The following is a 22,510-nucleotide window of genomic DNA, read 5'->3' as shown; positions in this document are numbered from 1 at the left end:
GTGGTGTCCTACCTAAATAAATCCACCTTTTAATACATAATTTTGACCCAGGTATTGAAACCATCAATATTATAGAGAAATGCATTATAACAGAGCGCTGCATGACAAACAGGTATCTCAAACAGTAAGAGAAGATGCCATTGCTAAAGCAAGGAACCCAATGAACACAATTCAACAAGTCTCCTTTGACTCTAGCCACAGCTCACCGCCTGCATAATATGAGCCCGGGCTCATATTATGCGCATATTTACGTGCAATAAGATTTGAAATAAAGGCAAATTGTGTTAGAATTTTTTTTTGCACATTATATAGGAAAGAAAATGCAAAAATATAAATGCTAATGAAAAAACTTAACAGCTGTATTGAACTGTTTGGGCTGACCTTTCCTCACTATGCCCAATGTCTTGTAAAAAGTATATCTGCGACCAAATCAATTTCTTCACCTCTGTCAGTCATTGTGGAATGAAAAACAGCTATTAAATCCACTTGAATATATTTGAGCGTGTGCAGTTTGCTACAGACACTATTTGTGAGGTTTGACTAGAGTGTTCTCTGACCATCCAAACAAAGAATTTTATATATATATATATATATATATATATATATATATATATATATATATATATATATATATATATATCAAGTGTGTGTGTGTGTGTGTGTGTGTGTGTGTGTGTGTGCTGGGTGGTGGAGGGGGGGTGTGGAGGGGGGGTTTCGGTGAGTGTATCAGGGTCTGTATGCACTTTACAAGCATTTTGAGGTCTGATTGACGGGAGAGAAGTCTATTAGTTGAGATTGTTAACTCGTGGGGCACAGTGGAGCCTGTTATCGGTGGCAGACAGGCGTGAAAAAAAAGCCAGGCTGATTCACCTGGAAACCATTTTGCATTTCAAAGGTGTCGTTTGAGCGATTTGGGCTCAGGGCCGATACCAGACGATAGAGCCAGGAGGAAATAGAGGATCGAGTGCAAAATGGAGGGAAGCGTAAAAAACAATGAGTTGGAATCTCAATGATCAATGGACTTTTTGACATTTCCCCCTTTTTCCCCCCCACACAATGGCTCACTCAATTCCGCTGACAGATGAGGGAGAATAAAGGGATAAGCTTTTACATTTAAACCAGTGTGATTGAGTTGGCCTGTCTGCCTGCCTCCTAACTCTGGCATGTGAGGGGTGGGAGGTGGCGCGGCTGACTGGCATGACAGCGAAAACATGCTGAGCCTGACACGTGCACTGCTGTAAAACTTCCACTCCAAGGACTTGCGGTCTATAAATAAGCGAACGCTGTGCAGTAAGCAATAAAACGAGCCGCACAGCACGGGGATATCAAGGCTACCCTAAATCACACATTTCTTCATAAATGTGAGCTTTTCTTTTTTCTTTATCTGACTCGTGTGTGAATACTGTATGTTTCATCACACTGAAATATTAGTGCATGTGCTCTAAATATTAACAGTTTGAACTCTGTTTGACCCTTAGGGCTTGAGATGCAGATACAGTGTGTGTTGGCTGAGGTTGTGTACAAGGACTAATGCAGGCCATGAGTGCAAGGTTTTTACTGGGCTCAATCTGTACTGCTCATTAAAGGTAACATCAGTGATTTGTAAGAGATACAATCCAAATGCCACAATGCCTTCTTTAATTTCCAGATTGGGTCACTTCTCATTTGCATGAAGTTGCATGCATAAACTCCACCTATTTTGTGTCATGAACGGTAGCTTAATCTCTCGCCAGATATGACTAGCTGTGTTGTGAAATCAATGACTTCGGCCACTGCTCTTTGGATATGCGGCCAAATTCATTCCACGCGGTACATCATGCGTATTGATCTTGTGCAGTTCAAGTTTCGGTGATGGGACAAATTCAATTCACTCAGAACTTCACATCCACACAAAGATATTTAGTGAGTAATAGCAGCGCGAGTTTGTGATGCTTACTGCATCAGTATTGCTAAAACTATGAGGCATTACACCAGGTCTGGATGGTGTAATGTCGTATTACACCGTCCAGCTATATTCGTTTTTGCTATAAGCACTAAATTCTGTCCCTAAAGGCCTCTGGATGAGCATGGACATCTCAGGAAAAGCATACGCTACTATAATGTAGTGAAACGGTTTACATATGACTTACAGTTTAGGTAAGTTATGTGTGTAGCATTCAATCGTAAAGAAATATTCATTACAAAAGACACAAAAGACAAGTACACCAAATAAACCTCAATGCTAATTCATTGTGTTGAATGCTAATTCGTGTTACTGAAATGTTGCTAGCTTGTTACTTCTAACTATGATAACAGTTAACCTGTGTAAATAGTCAAATTATTAGGTACCTACAGTTGTTTTTCTTCAGTTCAAATCTTTCACCATGCTAAACACCAAAATGGTTCAGTTGTTCAGTGTTCAAATGAAGAATTCTGGGGGTATTGCTAGCATTAGGATCAAGTGAAAGCTGAGTAAGTTGTTACTCGGGTCCTCAATTCAATTCATTTTTATTTGTAAAGCACTTTTAACAATTGTCTCAAAGCAGCTTTGTACACATAAAGCAGTAATGAAAGAATGAATATGTTTGTTCCTTATAATTGTAAATTTGTCCCTAATGAGTGACCCAGTGGTGACTGTGGCAGGTAAAATCTCCTTTTATTTATACTCAAAAGAGAAACCGTCCTTATCTGAGTGGCACCAAATGTACATTTATTATGGTAATTATTGTGAAGGTGTACAGTGATAGTTGATTAAGTGCAACCTGTGGTGCTCAATAATTTCATGAACCTTAAGGCTATTGATGTTGAACCATCCCCAGCTGCACAGAGTGGTCTCCAGTTGAAAATAACTCCATCCAGAGGTAAGGCGTCGGATGAATCACGCAGAGCCAAAAGACCTCACATGTTTAGAAAAATGCCTGGCTGAGGAGGCCACAGTGCCTTTCTCTAGTTCTCAGAATAGGTCACCTTTTATTTGCGACAAAATTTGCTTCTATCTCCACCCATTTTGTGTCATTAATGCTTGCTTCATCTCCTCTCATCAGAACTCACTAGCTTTTTTGTGAAATCGATTATTTCCAGCAGCTTTGTCTGGTCACTTCTGGTGGATACACATCCAAATTTGTTTCACACGGTACATCATTTGTGTTGAGCTTGTGTAGTTCTTGTTTTGGTAAAGAAAAAAATGAAATCCAGTCAGAACTGAAAGGAGTTTGTGATTTGCCAATCACAAATCCCACATTTGATGAAGCCAACAAACCCCAAACTTGGAGGAGAACCACAGGGTTTGGGACACCATTTAGAGCTGTTCCCATTCTCCATCTTGCCACTCGTAGTAAATATTTACAGTATAACAAACCCCCAGGCTTGTTTACATTTTCCACTCCAGATTTCCCGTCCCATTCAATCCTTTTTTTTCCCCCAATAATTTCCATGCACATCTCTCCAGGAATCCTGCTTGTGTTATCATTGGCTTTCCTGTCCGAACATGATTCTTTCTGCTGTGTAGAGAATTGCCTCACTGGAGCCACATGTGGCCTCTGATTGTTGACACTTGCTGAAAGGAGACGATTCTTAAATAGAGATGCATTCTCGCAGCCTCAAACATGTAATTCGGCATAAACGTGCACACCGAGAGCAGACGCACAGGCGATTTGGATGTTGTCATGACTTATTTTCTCCGGTTACAGATGCTGCCAGCATCGTCCTTCGGCCCTCATCATTGTCGCTCCACACAGCGGCATGCCAGGCAATTTCTCCCACTGTCACACTCCACACCGAGTCACAGACTCAATCTCTGTCTGTCTCTCTGACTCTTCCTGCTTCGCTGTCTGGGCATGGACTTTTGGCTGTGTGCCTGGTAATTTCTTTTCATACACATTGTAAATATTGCTGTCCGACTGACAGTGAGAAGAGCCGATTAAGAAATAAGAAGAGCTAAGTGTGAAGGATGTATCAAGTCTGCCTTAGTCACTGTACTTTCAAACCCAGATTAGAAACGTTTAACTGTGGAGTTCCAGTCACAATTTTCTTTGTAGCATATATATATATATATATATATATATATATATATATATATATATATATATATATATCTGTGATAGAAAATTCATCTGTGACTGGAGTGTCCTAATGTAATTCTTCCTATACCATTGCACAATTTAAATGTTTTAAAACATGCTTATTGTCTGTTTATATATTGTATATTTGTTTCTCGTGGAGCATTGAATCTTCCTTTTTTGCTCTTTAAAAAAAGAAAAAGACTAATAAGATAAAAACTACAATCTTGTATAACCTTTCTATAATTTCTATTTAGCAATAACCTACCGATACTGTTTATTTTATAGCATAACCTTATATAGTACAAACTACCAACACTATATATCATTATATAGAGAGAGACATTTCACATGTAGAGGGTGAATACCATTTTACTAAAACAAGAAACCCAGTTAAGACTCCTAACCTCAACACTACAACCACAACTGTGCCACGTACATCATCTGGAGCGGTTCAGAATCCATATTTGTCTAATAACATGACAAAAACATTATAAATGTAAATTAAATACAACCTGCAGACTCATAATTTGCACCGCTCCTGAGAGGATGTAAGTCAGTGGTACCGCTCGTATTCACTGGTCTGGAAGTGGAGAACAAACCCTTTCCCGGGCTGAGACAAGATAGCTAGCTTCGGGGTTGGCCGACCTCTCCTCATGATGTCTAGCTTTTCTAGAAAATTTATTTTTAAGTATGTCCGAGACCAAATCAATTTCTCTTCCTCCATAGGCATAAAAAAGTCTAACTCAGATGTATTAATGTGTGCAGAGCTACACACGTGTTTTGCCAGTCGAACTTGGCAGTAACAGTTTCCCCTTTGGCCAACCAACCAGAGGACAGAAAAATGCTGACGCTATTCTAGAACCGTTGCGGATTTTCTTATGGTAAAAGTGCCAGCAGTAGAGACTTTGAAGCCCCTGGGCAGATTAAATTGACATGGCAGCACAGAGGCTGAAATCTGATTGGAAAAAAACTCTAACATCCACAAACACGTACTGGAAGCAGTGCAGTCAAGAGAAACACTACGAAATGAAGAGAGTAAACTGTTGGGTATAAATTAATAAAATTCTATGAAACAAATATTAGAATTTTGGTTTTAAATGTAGGTCAGTGCTTCTTATAGTGTTTATAGTCTTGTAGTGACCGCCTGCCACTGCTATATTCTATATTTTACAACAGTCTATCTACTATACAGTATACATTATTGTACAACAACCTGACAACATTGTATATCTTACAACAAAATAACACTGTATACTTTATATTTTAGAGCAACCTAACTATATTCTATATTTTACTTACACCTACCAGTTGTGTATATTTGTACAACCAGCTTACAGCAGCTTCCTGCATATTTTTTTGGCAGATCCTGCCAATAAAGTGCTGCTTATTTACTGATTTATAGCGTATAATAGGTGCAATAAGTTTCCATCTATAAATTTATAGTATTTACTTGCAAGTGTTCTGCCAGTATTTCCTGCAACATTTACAATTATTCCAATATTAACACATCTATGGAATTATTGCTTTTTGTTTGAGCCAGAGAACACATTTTCAACTTGGCACCTTTGTGAAAATAAAGCATGCCAGAAGTGTTTCCGAACACCTCGAATCACAATGGCAATTGGAAACAACGCACTCAGGAAATATGCAGCTCTGGGCCAAATAAGAATGGAGTGAAAGTAACCAATGCACATTCATGCACTGATAATCATATAGCGTGCTCATCAACTACTGAAAGGTTCAATGACATTTCAAATTGCGTACAGCTTGTGCGCCTAACCAGGCAATTTACACCCGCAATAACGCTCACGCCTGCTGTGTGGCATCGCCAAACCAATTCAATTGTGTAACTATGACAACAGATGCTTGTGTAGACACTGCGGCTAGATTCAATATGGAAGGCAGTTTGGGAGGATTTGGCCAAAATGAAAAGGGGAATGAGAGAGAGAGAGAGAGAGAGAGAGACAGAGACAGAGACAGAAAGAGACAGAAGCCCAGGGAAGCGAAAGCTGGTGAATGCAAGGCCTGCTGGCTGACGCACAGAGGGAATGGATCCTCAGATTAAAGCGCTTTACGTAGGAAATAGGAGATGTGGGCTGTGGCCTGGCAGTGCTGATAAGAGAGCATTTCCCTTACATCTTGGCTAATGCATTATTGATGAAAATGGGGCATATACAGGAGGGATGGGCATGACCAGGGCAGGCATTCAGGATCAACTCGGCTTGGGTATACAGGAGAACAGAGACCTGTTAGAACTGAGGGGGTTATTACCAGCCCTTATGTGTTATCCCGCGCTCGGCATTCATTCCACATCGGAGCCTGGAATTTCATTATTGTGAGCATCTCAAAATAATGTGTGTCGGCGGTTTGCCACAAAAGCTAGAGGAAGTCTGTCATAATAAACAACACAAGGCTGATCAGAAAGTGCAACCTAAAAGTGCATAAGGGGGTAAAAAAAAAAAAACATGTATAATGTAAAAGCTTTGAGACTTCAAAATGCATCAGGATTTCTCAGCAGGGAGGGAATACATATTAGTTGTTATATTGTTTAGCTGTTTTTTTTTACCAGTTGTAAAACTACTGCACATGCTGTCATGTGATCCAGTCGGTTTTGTCCTATAAATCACGAATGCTAAAATATATGCACCTCTATTATTTACATTTTGTAGTGTAGCATTAGCAGGTAGAATGTCGTCTCCATGTCACAGAAATTACAAGTTATCTTTGGAGAGAGGCTTATTGTATATTTTACTACAATCTCGATATGTTCTATATTTTCCATTGTTTTCTACAGGCTTACTTTGTTTTTCGAACGTAGCACAAATGCTAATTCAAAAAGAAAACATCTCTCGAACCATTTTACATGAAACCCAGAGCTATTGAAAATGTATTTATCATCTAATAAGAATAAAAATAATAACCATATATTTAAAACTATAAAAAAATGTACAAAGCACACATTTCCATCTACTACACTGATTGTTATTTGACTACAGTCTGATCTATAGCTCAAGTACCATGTGATAAAATTTTGTCCATATAGTGTATAACACCAGCACATATTATTTTTGTGTGCTTTTCCAACATCCCATTCTATTTTTAGTCCCTATTTGCTGTTACAATAACCTCCACTCTTCTGAGAAGATGTTCCACTATATTTTGGAGTGTGGTTGTGAAGATTTGTACTCAGTGGCATTAGTCAGGTACTGATGTGGGAGGAAGAAGCCTGGGGTGCAGTCAGCATTTCAGTTCGTCCCAAAGGTGTTCAATAGGGTTTATTTCAGAGCTTTATATCAGGTGACTCAACATCTATTCTAAACCATATAAACCATATCTTCATGGAGCTTGCTTTGTTTTTATGGTTGAACAGGTTTGGATCTTTGAGTTTGAGTAAAGGGAAACTTTAATGCTACGTCATCTGGAAAAGTCAGGAGTACAAAAAGTTTCAGTATAGTGTAAGTGCACTGCAGATTATATCGCAAATCTTACAACATGCTGTAGCTAACGAGAAAGTCTTATCTGGCCTATAAAAATAGAATAATAATATAAAATAAATCAGGCAGAAAACACTTGGATAACATTACAGCACATTTATTTTTGGGCTTTTGCACACTAGAGATGACTTATTTTATATTGCTTTAGGAGGCAAAGTTCACCTAGACCAACTTGATATGAAGCAAAAAGTAACCACAAACATATTGCACACACTTTTCCCTTCAGGGATTCAGCTGTTCTGTATGGTAAACTTATTTTTTGGTGCTACTCTACCAATATAAATATATTACAGACATATGTATTGGCACCTTTCTCTCTATATATATATATATTAGTCCTCTACTCACGATAGAGATACGTTATAAAGACCCCATCGTATTTCAAAAATATCGAGGATGGTGCTATGACTTTGACAGCCTTTCCTGCTTCATGCTGATTTATAATTTTCATTTTCTGCTTTAAACTGATGGCTTTCCTTTCTTTTTTTTCAGTACCAGCAGGAGACATACTTGGGCACTTTTAAGACATGCTTTTATAACAAAAATTGCTGTTTTAAATTGTTTGAAACAGAAGAAATACACACACTGGCACAACTTTACTCCGTCGACCACTAGCAAGAGTGGGGCATCTCACATGGTGAGAGATACGCTCATCCCAGCTGCATGTCCAACGTATTGTACATCGTACCCTGCTGCCTTTACTTGTTTTATATATAAATATATATTATATATATATATATATATATATATATATATATATATATATATATATATATATATATATATATATATATATAAACACACTGTATATCATGTAGTATTTGTAGGTAGGATTCTCATATTGTTTCGCAAACAATACACTTCAGAAATAGAAAGCTACAGATTATGTTCAGAGTGCACATGGTGAAGCCTGGAAGCTTACTGTAACCCAAGTAACCCAATTCCACATGACAAACATGTCTTTGGAGGAAGGCTTTGGATGGAGGTCATAGGATCAAAGGGAAAGCGATAGACTTCTTTGTTGACTTTGTGGACACAAGAACTTGTGGCTTTAATAGGATTTTTGAAGGAAACAAACGAAAAGTTCCAACGCCATTTTGGCAAGACTTTAAAAAGGATCCTTTGACCGTAAAACAGCAGAAACAAGGTTTTTCTTATCAGAGCAGGCTTTCACAGCCATACTGAAAGTGATACAATGTCATACCGGACAACTATTCAAGATAGAGGCTGCGAATATCTTGCCTTGTATCTCAGTGCATTGTTGTATATATGTATTGTATGTATACGTATGTAAGGAAGCCATAAAGTGCTTCTTTTCAATCCAAGGAGGCAGCTTGCTCTCGTTAGATTAATTGAATAGACCTGGCTGTGCTTTAATTAGTCTTCAGAGATCAATGATGGTTGCAGCAAGATGCCTGCTGTTAACCCCTGGCAGACCACCATGTTTTACACGCCAATTATTACTTTGTTTTTGTCGCCTGCGTCTCGCACGTCATTAATTACCCCTTTAAATTTGGGTGGATTTTGAGCCGTTGTGTTTTTTTTCTGTCACATTCTAAATTGCAACGGAGATCAGTCAGAAACGAGCATCCGTACATGTTGCTCTCAACTCCTAAGGCCTCATTAATGCTCCTTAAGAAGCAGATCTAATGACAATTAAAAAGAGTTCATTATTATCTGCCAGAATGATTAAGAGCAGGAGAAAGAGAGAACGAAAGAGTGAGCAATGGGATTCACTTAAGAACACTGCAAGGCCCAAGACGCTCATATATCTACACTACTAATTTAAACACGGTGCTTTCTGATTAATTTCATTTCATTTAGCGGGTACATGCGGCATGTTTTATGAGCCGGTGAGTGAGCGTTAAGACCTTTGTTGCGTATTACATTTCATGTGTTCGCTCAGGCAAATGCCTTTATTCAGATATAGAACAAGACAACAGCTGGGCATGCATGTCTACAGAGATCATTTCAGGTTCTAAATTAAATCAACCAAAGGGGAAAAAATGAATACAAAAGAAGAAGAAAAAGAAAATAATAAAGAATGTATACTATATGCTACACTGTTGTACCTGGGGTCAACAGTGCAAAGTAATGGAGAGTGTGTTAGAGAAGTAAAGAAAAGAGTGCAGGCAGGGTGGAGTGGGTGGAGAAGAGTGATAGCAGGAGTGATTTGTGATAGAAGAGTATCTGCGAGAGTGAAAGGGAAAGTTTATAGGACTGTGGTGAGACCTGAGATGTTGTATGGTTTAGAGACAGTGGCAGGAGGTGGAGCTGGAGGTAGCAGAGCTGAAGATGTTGAGGTTTTCGTTGGGAGTGAAGACTATGACCAGGATTAGAAATTAGTTTATTAGAGGGACAGAGCATGTAGGTCATTCTGGGGACAAAGTGAGAGAAGCCAGATTAAGATGGTTTGGACATGTGCAGAGGAGGGACATGGGGTATATCAGTAGGAGAATTCTGAGGATGGAGCCACCAGGAAGGAGAAAAAGAGGAAGGCCAAGGAGGAGGTTTATGGATGTGGTGAGGGAAGACATGCAGGTAGTTGGTTAGAAAGAGGCAGATGTAGAGGACAGAGTAGTATGGAGAAGAAGAAGAAGAAGGTGGAGAACAGAATATTAATATTATTATTATTGTTATTGTTATTATTACCATCATTATTGTGATGTTTGTTTTTGCTTTATGTGATTATATTATTATTACTGTTTATTATTATAATTATGAATTTATTAATTAATTTATTTTTATATATTTTTTATATTGTGTACCGTACAATTAAAATCTTCCATACACACCCTTCACACCCGCAATTCTTTGGACGTGCCCAAGAAGCGACTTGATTCTTTATATGTAACATTAGGATCGTATTATTTATCATTTATTTGGATAATAAAAGCCGATAAACATTTATTATGTTTATGGCACCCACTTTTACGCGCCTAATTATGATGATGCAAGGAATTTTTTTTATGAAAGCCTTATGCTCGTTTCTAAACCAAAGCTTGATCTCTCTCTCTCTCTCTCTCTCTCTCTCTCTCTCTCTCTCTTTTACTCTTTTATGCCCCTGTTCACCCTGCCAAAGCACCCTTCTCTGCAAAACACCCTGAGTACAAATGCATGTATTTCAGTAGCAATAGGCATGGGTGTGGGGAGGGGGCAAGTGTGGTGAGGTGTTTTCTGGGAGGAAGGTGGGAAGGTGAGTACTGGCATTTGCATGGCAATGGAGCTTTCCATGATTTGCATAATGGAGTTCCTTGTCTCATAATTTCCACTAAATTGTGTCTCTAAAGTGTGGCTGATTTTTCAAACAGGTGCATTTCAGAGGTCAGAGATGTGCTTTAAATGGCCTTAAATAGCGCCCTGTTTAGAGGCACAAATTACTGATCCTGAGCCAGAAACAGCAGGGATGCAACTAGAGAGAGAAAGAGAGAGAGAGAGAGAGACAGAGACAGAGACAGAAAACAGAGAACCAGTCTGTGACCCAGTGTGTATTCTATAGGGCTTGATTGATGTGTAGTGACATACTCACTTGAGCCCAGATCCATCACGGTAACTGGAGACACAGAGCACACTGGGAAATTAAAAGCACTGCCCCTAAGTGGCAGGGCCAACGGCCGAGGCTAAATATGGATTCGGCTAAATAATTACTGTTGGGGTTGTCCGAAGTACTGCAAGAACAGTTTTCACTTCCTTAATGGAATACAAAGTGATTGAAGCTCACATGCCACATTAAACTATTGGGGTTTTTTTTTAAGAAAAATGTTTTGTAAGTGTAATTTGGTTGCATTTTTTATATCCTGATTCAAAAAAATGTGGCGGTTATAACTTAACCAGAATAAAATGATGTTATTGACTTCATTGATGATGTTTCTGAAACACTATATAGTCACATGGCACATGACTTTTAGGGAATTGGTATCTCAGTGGTTAAGGCTCTGAACTGCTGATTGGAAGGTCGGGGGTTAAATCCCCGGTATCATTAAGTTGCTTCTCTTGGCGCCCTTGAGCAAGGCCCTTAACCTTCTGTGCTTCAGGGCTGCTGTAATATAGTAAATGTGAAGAAAGAATTTCAATGTGGTGTAAAGTATAAAGCACCTTTTTTTCATTTGTTTTATTTGTTTCCAGCCATGTGTGGTTCTTTCACGAACTGTCCCACAAAAGTTTTTAGGCACACAATTGTATCTTCTATCTTCGGATACAGTAGCTTGAAATTTTCCCTTCACTTGACCTAGGAGACCCAAATCTATTCCAGAATGGCAATGCTACGAAGCAAGCTCCATAAAAATGTGCTTTACATGGGTTTACATTGAAGTGGAAGATCTTAAATGGCCTACTATAGAGCTCTGACACTAACATGATGCCTTACTGCATTCCAACCTTTCAATCAAAAGTCCACCATCTTAACCAATGTGCTACAACTTCTGGGTGACTTTCCAGCAGTATCAGACTTTTAAGGTAAAATTTTAATTTCCCTATGACTTAAATTACACCTATGGTCCTATTGATCCTATGTGCTTTCATGTTTGGTACTTGCTCATGGTTTGAAGAAGAAGCTGACCAAGCACTTAACTACCACCATTCTGATTTGAACCTGCTAAAGCTAATTTTCTGGTGAATTTTATCTATAACAAATTCGATTCTTGAGATAAGCAGTAAATCAGATTGAGATGCTGTTCCTCTAGAAAAATAAATAAAAACCTGGAAAAGACGCTGGTAAGACCTGGAAAAACTATATCATATAAATAAAGTAATAGTGGAAAATGGGGATCAGTGGCCAAGATTTTGGCCTTCTGATGGGAAGGTCATAAGTTTATACCTCACAACACTTAGCTTCTACTCCTGGGCCCTTGAGCAAGGCTCTTAACCTGCTCAGTTGTATAACTGAAATAACTGTAAATCATTCTGAATAAGGGTGACTGCCAAATGCCATAAATGTAATAGTGTCATTTTTATTAAAGTATTACATGCCATGAGTGGGACCCTATTGTTTTTAAAGGCCCAAATCATGAAATTTTCTTGATATATTACGGTTAAATCAAACCATAAAAACAGTGGCAAAAATGATTTAATACAGTTCATTGCTCAAGCCGTTATCTGTAGCAGAATTCTAGATATTACCAGGGGAGGAAAACTTATTTATTGCCTTCAACCATAATAAGACAGTTGCTAACACGTTTTCTTATCTTTGTTATGGCTGATTTCACAGCAGTTCTATTCCATCTATTAAAAAAGATCTAAGACAAAATAAATCCTATAGTTTTCTCTTTTGATTTGAGATAAATAAGAATTCTAAAAGTGAATATGTTCAATGAAATAAATATAACAAAAATGACAACATTGTAAACATGTGCAAATATTTCATTTTGACAAAAAATTATGTCATAATTCTTGAGCTGTTTGTTGAGTTTTGCTTACTTGGCTGAAGGGTGAGTGTAGTATTTAAAGGAAATCAGTTTTTTTCTTTTTTAAATAACTTTTCTTTTTTTGGTTTGTTTCTTTATTTTACATTATGAGCCTGGGGAATACAATCATTACCTTCCAAATCATAAAACATCCTTGAATATTTAAGCGCTTGAATTATTTCTGTAATCATTCGTGTATATTTAGTGAAGTGTGAAACAGGTTTTTTTTCCTACTTTTCTTCCGTATGTTTTCTTTTTTAAATCACTATTTATTTTTTTCACATTATAAGCCTGAAAACATTGCTTTATCTTGGATCTGCCTTTCCGAATCTGCTCAGTTCCATTTTCACCCGTCGCCTTATACACGATGGGAAGCTTTTCCTGATCCAATTTTTCTCAGTCCCCTACTTCTCTATCTCATCCTTTTTTTTACTGAGTTCACTCTGCAACTAAAAGCTTTATAAACAGCTTCCTTCACTTGCCACCATTCAGCTGTTTGGCCAGTATTGTGTGTGAATGCCGTGGCAATTTCCTCAATCCATATGTCACGGTTTTTCTCTGTTCGCATATGAAGACAGTGCAATAACAGTATACGGTTCTATCCCCAGGCTGATGGTGCTTTGCATATTTTTTTTTTATTATTTCTTTGTATATAAATATTCTGCCAAATACTGTACATTCCCCCTCTGGACATCAAATCTCATAAGCTGTCCGAGTACATATACATGAAAATACATAAATGTCTACCCTGGGACATTCCTTTATATATATATATATGTATCCGGCCACTATTTGAGCAGAAAGGAATCCCCTCATGAAGGACCGAATGAGATGCGCCAATAACAGGCAGGTCGAATATGAAGACCGAAAGGCAATATTGTGCTTATATTCAGGAATACTGTCAGTCCTGTGTCTATAAAGAATGGCAATTGCTTTCCATGCTATTTCAGCCATAGATCATATACATCAAAGTGAGGGGGGGAAAAAGAAACAACAGAAAAACAACAGTGATGTGAGGAGTAAGACAAAGCGGCCTCTGTCTGGGTTTTACTTGAGGTGGGTAAAGATGGATGGCACTCATACATTCATATGTACAGACTCGCAGGGTCTTCAGGGACGTTGCGGACAGGAGGGTAAAGAGGACGGCTTTTCAGAAAGTAGATTTTAATACATAAGTTAGATAAACCAGAATGGGATGAAAGGGAAGGACGTGTAAGGACAGCAGAAAGTTCTTTGTATTCAGAGTTTGGTTATGGGTTGAATTGGGTTACATGCATATTTTTGGAGCAGGATATTCAATGTATTTTACCAGGAGGTTGTATAGGCATTGTTTAAACAGTATTAGGATTTGGCAGATTACAGAATACTTGATCTAACAAATCCTTATACATTTTTCTTTGTCCATATTGTACACATTGTCATTATTTTGGGCAGGTGGGTCATGAAAAGCCTTAAAGCTGCATCAGCATGGGAAAAAAAATCTTGAGAAACAAAATGCGAACTAAAGCAGATTTTTAATGTGCCCTATCGTGCAACACACACCTAGGCATGACTTATCACTTATGTAAATGTAAACTTTTGTTTTGTGATAGTCAGTAGGAAGTAGGGCTCTCTCTCTCTCTATTGTCTCTCTCTCTATCTCTCTTTCTTTTATATATATATATATATATATATATATATATATATATATATATATACCTGACTTTTCCAGCTGTATGTTTTTCTTTCCTAAAAGTTTAAAACACACAATTGTATACAATGTCTTCGAATGTGGCACCATTACATTTTGCTTTCACTTGAACCCATGAAAATTTGGTTTACTTTGAATAAGTGGAAGATCTTAAGAGGCCTTCTATAGAGCTTTGGTCTCCACCTACAGAATGCCTTTGGGATGAATTGGAACGCTCACCTCACCCCACTTCAGTACCTGACTTTTCTAAACCTCTTGTAGTGGAATAAACACAAATCTCTACAAAACCATGACGAATCTAGTGAAATATTTTGCCACAAGAATGGAGCTTATTATAACGGCAAACGGGGACTAAATGTGAAATGAGATGTTCATAAAGCACATACAAAATTAGATTTATCCCTAATAAAAGCTTATTAAACCTCTACACAGAAAGGTCACACACTTTGTCTGAAGTTATGGGAGTCTTTTTCTCTGCACTCTACTTTGTAGATGTCAAGAACAAGACTGGGAGACAAATATGTCAGAATGACATCTCTCTCTCTCTAAATTCAGATTCATTATGGACACTCCATGCGCCATGTTTGAATGCTTTTGAACACCAGCGGTAGGTCATTTCGCTCTCTTCCAGGGAGCTCTGAGGCAGCCGGATGACTAAAGTGAAGCCTAGTGACTGAGAAAATTGGCTTCAAGTGGATGAGAAGAGATGAAAAGAGCTGCAGCTCCTTCTACCATTATGTCTAGTCAATATTTTGGAAATAACAGAGCAGCGTGGTATTTAATCACTCATGCGATGACACGAAGCTTTCACCGCTGCTGTAAAAGACCAGTGATGGATTTTGAGAAATAGAAGTGGGTAGTGCAATTTTTTTCCAAAAATGTTTGAGTGACATAAATATTGCCTGGAGCCAACAAGATGAGTGGGAAAAAAAGAAAGAGTGAAAAAGTTATAGTGTATATAGATATATCGACATGCTATACGGTGTATTTGCTGCATTCGTAAATATAAGGTTCTTGTAGAAGAAGCAATTTGGTTTCTCTAAAAAGCTTTCAGTGTATGAATATTGTGGTGTTTTTGTTCACATCATAACTGCTTTGGGACAATGTTCTTTGTTAAAGTGCTTTACACGTAAAGCTGAATTATTCAATGTAATTCAATTGAATTGAATTGAATTGAAATTAATTGAACTGACTCATAATAAATGATCAGAATCATCTTTATTGGCAAGTATCATAGGTTGCATATACTGTACAAGGAATTTGCCATGATCCACTAAAGCTATAAAAATCTGAAAGAAAATTAAATAAAACAGTAATAAATAAAGATAAAGTAATTATATATGGCTGTGCAGGGTATGTAAAGTGAGGCTGTATAAATAACAATGTAAGTAAGGTAATTAAAAAAAAAAAAATTAAATATACTATAATGGTAAGATTTCATGGTGGGGTTTTTCACTTAAATAGACTATTAACAGACATCTGACAATGATATTCTCATGTGCATGTTAACCATCCATTTCCACATTTAGTCCTCATTTGCTCGTATAATAACGTCCAGTCTTCTCTGAAGATGTTCCACGAGATTTTGGAGTGTGTTAGTGCAGATTGGTGCTCCTTTACCTGCAAGGGCACTAGTAAAGTCATGTACTGGTGCAGAAGTGAGGAGGCCTGGGGTGCAGTCCACTTATAAGTTTATCCCAAAGGTGTTTCATTGGGTTGAGATCAGATCTCTATAGCAAGATCTTCCACTCTAACACATGTCAACCATATCTGTATTAAGCTACTGGGCATTGTTATGCTGGAACAGGTTTGGGTTTCAAAGTTCATGTGAAATTTAAATGCTACTGCATCCAAAGATCTTATACTATTGTGTGCCTCGAGTGTTGTGGTAATAGTTTGGGGAAGAGTCACACAGCACCGTTTTAGGCATGCAAACTAGGCGGTCACCTAGGGTACAACCAGCTAGGGGTGCCAGTGAGTGCCCTCTGCCCCACCACCGCCCTTGGGTATTTAGATTATTTATCTGTTTTCTGCTGAAGTTTACAATACAGTATTTGTTTACATATTTGAGTTTAGGCAATTTTGCAATGATTATTAAATGTGTTTACCCTTTTTTTATGGAAGGCTGCAAATAATTTGTATGGTGTGGGTGTGAAGCATTGTGGTGGGAGGATGCAGCCATTTGGAAATAGATGCAAAAATATATATTAATTAATTATTTAAAAAAAATAAGAATAAATTACTAAATAAAAAAGGAGTATTCTCTTATTCTACATATTCTACATCATTTTTTCCTATTTTCAAATACTCAATTTTCTCTTTCGCTCCGTCTTTTTTATTTTAGCCGAAATGTAATCCAGATCATTATTCTGAATGACTCTCTTTTAATATCCAATTTCTTTCCCTTCCACCTTAACACCTGAGACCCGAGATAGAAGCGAATTAAACGTGAAACACGGCACCCTGCATAATTATTCACACACTTTTGCTTTGAACTTTTCAGCATTTTGTAGTGTTACAACCTGGAACTGATTTTAATGAGGATTATGCCATAGTTAATGAATCGACACAATATAGACCTCGATATAAAAGTGGGGAAGAGATAATGTAGCTTTAAAATTCTAATCATAAAATTATAAAATTTGAATTACAAATCATAACATAGAAAAAAGCTCAAATATTCAGACTGATGCGAACTGATTGCACCAGGCCTAAGTAAGGGCTTTTATAAATAAAACCAAATCAGTAGCCTAATTTAACCAAAACCAAAAACCCTGACCAAGCTATATCAATCACCCTTGTATCTACACTATATGAACAAAAGTATTAGGACACTTGACTTTTTAAGCCATATTTATTTCTTTCCTATATTGTTTCCTATACACAAGATAGATGTGGTAGCATTACATTTCCCTTCTCTTGAACCAGGAGACCCAAACCTGTTCCAGCCTGTTCCAGTGGCCTGCTTATAGAGACCTATTGAACACCTTTTGGATGAATTTTGTGTATATATAAAAAATTCTTAGCAACTTGTCTGCTCAGTTCTCCGATGTATACAGACAGAAGATGTGATGTGACATGACCATCTCGAAAATTTTTGTAGCCATCAAATTCAAAATGTTTTTTTCCCTTCAATGGTACTCAGTTGATATGTTTTCTATGATCTATTGGGAATTGTGTGTTAAGATGGAAAAAAATATGGTTTTATGAGATTAGCAAATCATTGTATTGAGTCCCATCCTTTTTGGAATTAGGGTTGTAAAAGGATCACTGTATCCTGGTCCATCGAATGTTTTGAGAATTCGTTCATTTCCACTTTGTTTATGTGTTTGTTCGTCTTTCCGAAGAGCCGTTAATGAACGCTAATGACTCGCTAATTAGCGGAACACAAGCCCGGCAGTCAGCGGGAAGGCCGTGTGTAAGCGGGTCTGCGGGTTGTCGCGCCAGGGTCCGCCGAGAGACGCCCGTCCGCCTGCACAAGGTTACAGCTTTTTCTGTCAGTGGTGCTGAGGCGAGAATGAGTATTTTCAGGAGCTAATTAACTGGGGGCCATCTTCATCACATGGCCATTATGCTGAGCAGCAGGGCCTGCAGGGGCGCAGGCCACTCTCTCCACACTTAGCCCTGCCGCTGCTTTAATTGTGCAGAAAATGTAATTTGTGTCTCAGTTCAAGTTCCCTCTGAGAGCGCTGCTCACAGTGGGGGACTCCGGTTGCATGAATAGCTCTGCCATTCAACCAGTGATGTGTGTGCGTGTGTGTGTGTGTGTGTGTGTGTGTGTGTGTCTCTGTGTGGACGTTTGCTCTTGCCTTCATTCGTGGATGTCTGCAGTTTGCTTTTTTTCCTTCATTAAACCGACGTTCATCTTTTGTTCCATAAACACGCCTATTTGTTAGCGCCTGTTATAAATCACATCCTATTGTCGAAAGCGCCTTTAATGGCGAATTAAGGATTTTATTTAATCAAACACAATAGGTATTCCAATTACCAAAACAATGAACATAGTGGCACAAAAAAGAACATTTTACACAGATGCAGTATCTTTAGTCCCTCTTTTTTATTATATAGCAACATAAAACGCGATGTGAGGCGGGTTTTAAAGGGACGTGTCATGATCTTAGCGTGTTATCGTTCTGAACTCGGACTGCATAATGGGTTCTGACAGCCAGGCATTATACAGAGCTTCAGGAGCAGGAAGGGATTTAAAGGGATGAAGCTCGAAAGTAAAAAGGGAAAAAAAAGAGAGAGCGACCCATATAGGTGGATATACAGTGAAAGGGAAAAAAGACATGATAAAAAAATAATAAAACAGAGACATGAAAAATCCTGAGAGCGAGATTGACACGGGAAGGGTGCGGAGGAGAAATCCCATGCAAGAGCTGTACCTGGATCGGCTTTTTGCTTGGGAGGTGGGGGGAGAAAAAAAAATGCTGATGGGTTGAGTTCGTGTGAGCTTTTCAAGTGAGGGGAAAAAGTGCTTACTGGTTCTTCTGAGAAGGAGGCAACGAGGCTGGAGGAACTCTTCTTGCACTCTGCCTTTTGTTTGGAGACTTTGCAGCGGACAGCATTTTCTGTCAACCCCTCCCACGACGTGCTCTCATTTTCACAGCTCCATATTCATTTGGTTGGTTCCCGAGGCTTGTTTTCCAATGTGGGTACGTTTTAGAGGTCGCATTATTTATTTATTTGTGGGGTTTTTTCTTTGTGAACTGTTTTTTCATACCCAGTACATTTATACTAGCAGGTTTCTCATTTGCTTGTGTCAGGTATTTTTTCTCCCTCGGTTCTTTGCCGTTCAAACAGGTTGAACACGAACACGTTCAAGAGTGTAAAGCCGTGGTCACGCTAAGCTTTGCGTTCCATCCACTGATTTTCCGTTCGACTCATAGGTATGGCGGACACCAGAATCGCAAGCTCAGTGAGAAGACATTGTGTACTTCCCTAAAATTAATCTACAATAATATGTAGAAGTATACAAAACACAAATCCATTGACCAAAAATTTGAGGACCCTTGACCTAGGGTACAACAAAATGGCCAATAAAGTGCAGGAAATGTGATAATCAATAGAGATTTTTTTTGTTAAAAAATTTATAAACACAACTAGTTAGAAAAACAATTGTATTTGATTTTGTAAGACATCCCATTAAATAGTATTTCCAGTAGCGTACTAATATGTCATCATATATACAATATCAAAAACTATGCTTCATATTTCATTAGATCATGGACCAAATGACTTTGTGGCTATGGAAATAGTTTTCCAAAGGAATTGGTTTATTCTTTATAGTACTTCTATCATACACTGTGGTATAATAAAATGGTAGCTTAGATGTTAAGGCATTTTAGACCAGGGGGCTGTGAGTTCAAATTCCAGCCCCACCAACCTGCCACTCTGGGGCCCCTGAGCAAGGCCCTTAACCCCTTAGCTGCTCAATTGGATGAATAATAAGTAATAAATGTAAGTCCCTCTGGATAAGGGCATCTGTTAAATGCCATAAATAACTATAAGATTGGTGCGTGCTTTTTAAACATTCTATTCCACATTTAGTCCCTATTTTATATTATAATAACCTCCACTCTTCTGGGAAGATGTTCTACTACATTATGTTACTAGTTGTGATTATTTCTGCTCATTCAGCCACAAGGGTGTTAGTAAAGTCAGGTACTAAAGTAGGTGAGGTGAGGAGGTCTGGGCTGTAGTCAGCATTCCAATTCATCCAAAAGGTGTTCAGTAAGGTTGAGGTTAGTGCGCTATAGCAGGCTGCTCATTTACATTACAATAACATTCGCATTTACGCCATTTAGCAGACGCTCTTTTCCAAAGCAACGTCCAAATGTGCTTTGAAGTGTCTATCAATTAATAAATCAACACTGGTTCACTAGGTTAAAAACTTAGGATTCCATCAGCCTTAAACTCTGTTGGGAAAAATTATAGCACTTTTTTAACATAAAGATATGTAAAAAAAAACAGGGAAAATAAGTGCTAGTTGAAGTGTTTCAAGAAGAGGACGTTTATGGATGTGGTGAGGGAAGACATGCAGGTGGTTGGGGTGATAGAGGCAGATGTAGAGGACAGGGGGGTATGGAGACAAGTGATCCGCTGTGGGGACCCCGAATGGGAGAAGCCGAAAGAAGAAGAAGAAGAAGAAGAGGAAGAAGAAGAAGAAGAAAAAGATATTTTGTTCAGTACTATCATTAGTGCTAGTATAATGTATAGAAAGAAATTCGACACAAAGTTATGGTTATAGCCATAAAACCGTGAGTCTCATACATCAGTCAGCCACCTTTTGCATCCCATTTTGTTGTGCCGGAACGATGTCCGTAAATCTCTCCTCACAGCCGTGCTAGGTGTCTCACACACGGACAGAAGCAATCAGAGACTTAGAGGCACGTAGCTAGTGTCACAGCACTAGAAAAAAAATCCTGATTCTGTCCACTCTCTCTGTCTTTCTTGATCTCAATCCGTCCTCTCTATTTCTTCATTCAATCTCCTGGCCCTTCTTTTGAGACCAAAAGTCTCTGCCTGGGTATCTGTTACTAATCGATTCATGAGCAAGAGAGTGCCATGTGAAATAATAGCCTATCTATAGGAGAAAAAAGTACAAGGGAATTATCCCCATCTTCGAGGTTTGCCTTTTCCCATTCATCCCCCCCACCACACACACACACACACACACTCACATACAAAAGGCTTTGTAATCTGTCTTTATAAACCATCTTAATCTCTTAATTCACTTGTATCACTCCACTGGCTAGCCCTCGTTTTCTTCTGCAACGCCACTTTGTAGCCTTTAATCCTCTAAACTGCTGAAGATTTCATCCCACTTTTTGTTTTTCTTTCAGGGAAAAAAGAATTCCTCAGTGCTGAGACCCGAGACAGACGGGGTCGACATGATAATGAGCGGAAAGCTTAAGAATGTGATTACGATCCATGTACGTTGTGTTCGTTGTGTTCATTTTATATGCAATTGAAGAACAAAATGTGAATTACGATGCCTTCGTTCCTTTTTTTATTTCATATTGAAAGCTGAAAAAGGAGAAAAATTACTTTCGGTGCACCTTCTAAAAGAAAAAAACGACTATTCATTTTCTGTATTTGTTTAATCCAAATCTTACAACATCAAATATGATCAATACATGAAAGTCAATGATATTTCCAATCTAAAAAAGTACATTTCATTGGTGCACTTTGGAAGAAATTTCCACTCTGTAGACATCTGGATGAATAACTTTGAACATTTTAGAATACTTTATTGACCCGACAGGGCTCTTCACATAGCCTGGGGATGTAGGAAGCTGGGGTCAAAGTGCAGGGTTGGCCATGTTACAGTGTCCTTGGATCACAGAGGGCATTGCTCAAGAGCCCCAAGTGTAGCAGCTTGGCGATACCAGGGTTTAAACTCTCAACCTTCCGATCAGTAACCCGGTATAATAACAACTGAGCTATAGACCATAGATCATGTTCAGTATAGACCCCTTAAAAAACATGGCAAAAGCTTTTATTGGTCTTAATGACAAATCATTAGTCAGGAAATGAGCAATGAATGAAGTAAAACAAAGGGTGTTGATAAATGTTCTGAATCTGACTCTGGTTACATGCTGACTCTGATTTAATTTGCATGTTTATATGTTTATTAGCTTTATGAAATTGCTAATTATTTCTAACTCCAAGAATATTCAAAAGTCAGATTTTCGGAAATGTAAACTCACTTTTATTTTGATATACACTGGCCCTGACTCTGATTCTCTTATTTTCAAATATGTGCCTTATAATGTGCACACCTGGATTTTGTTTTCCTTTATTACTCAAATATCATAGAGGTTCAGAGACATGATTCATTAGAAAGTGTCTGTATTTAATTTCTCTCAGTTTTGAGTATTA

At 38.2% G+C, this 22,510-nt stretch overlaps 1 long non-coding RNA gene across 1 annotated transcript; it reads left to right on the top strand.

Annotated features, from left to right (window-relative positions):
• Nucleotides 1-1,281: 1,281 nt before the first annotated feature.
• Nucleotides 1,282-22,510, top strand: LOC124398170. The gene is made up of 3 exons (XR_006928025.1): nucleotides 1,282-1,361; nucleotides 1,479-1,586; nucleotides 21,472-22,510. It is a non-coding gene; the product is annotated as an uncharacterized LOC124398170 (long non-coding RNA).

This window comes from Silurus meridionalis, chromosome 15, assembly GCF_014805685.1.
Source record: "Silurus meridionalis isolate SWU-2019-XX chromosome 15, ASM1480568v1, whole genome shotgun sequence".
Lineage (NCBI taxonomy): Eukaryota > Metazoa > Chordata > Actinopteri > Siluriformes > Siluridae > Silurus > Silurus meridionalis.
Note: the sequence above shows the minus strand (reverse complement) of the source record. Positions and strands in the feature narration are given on the sequence as shown.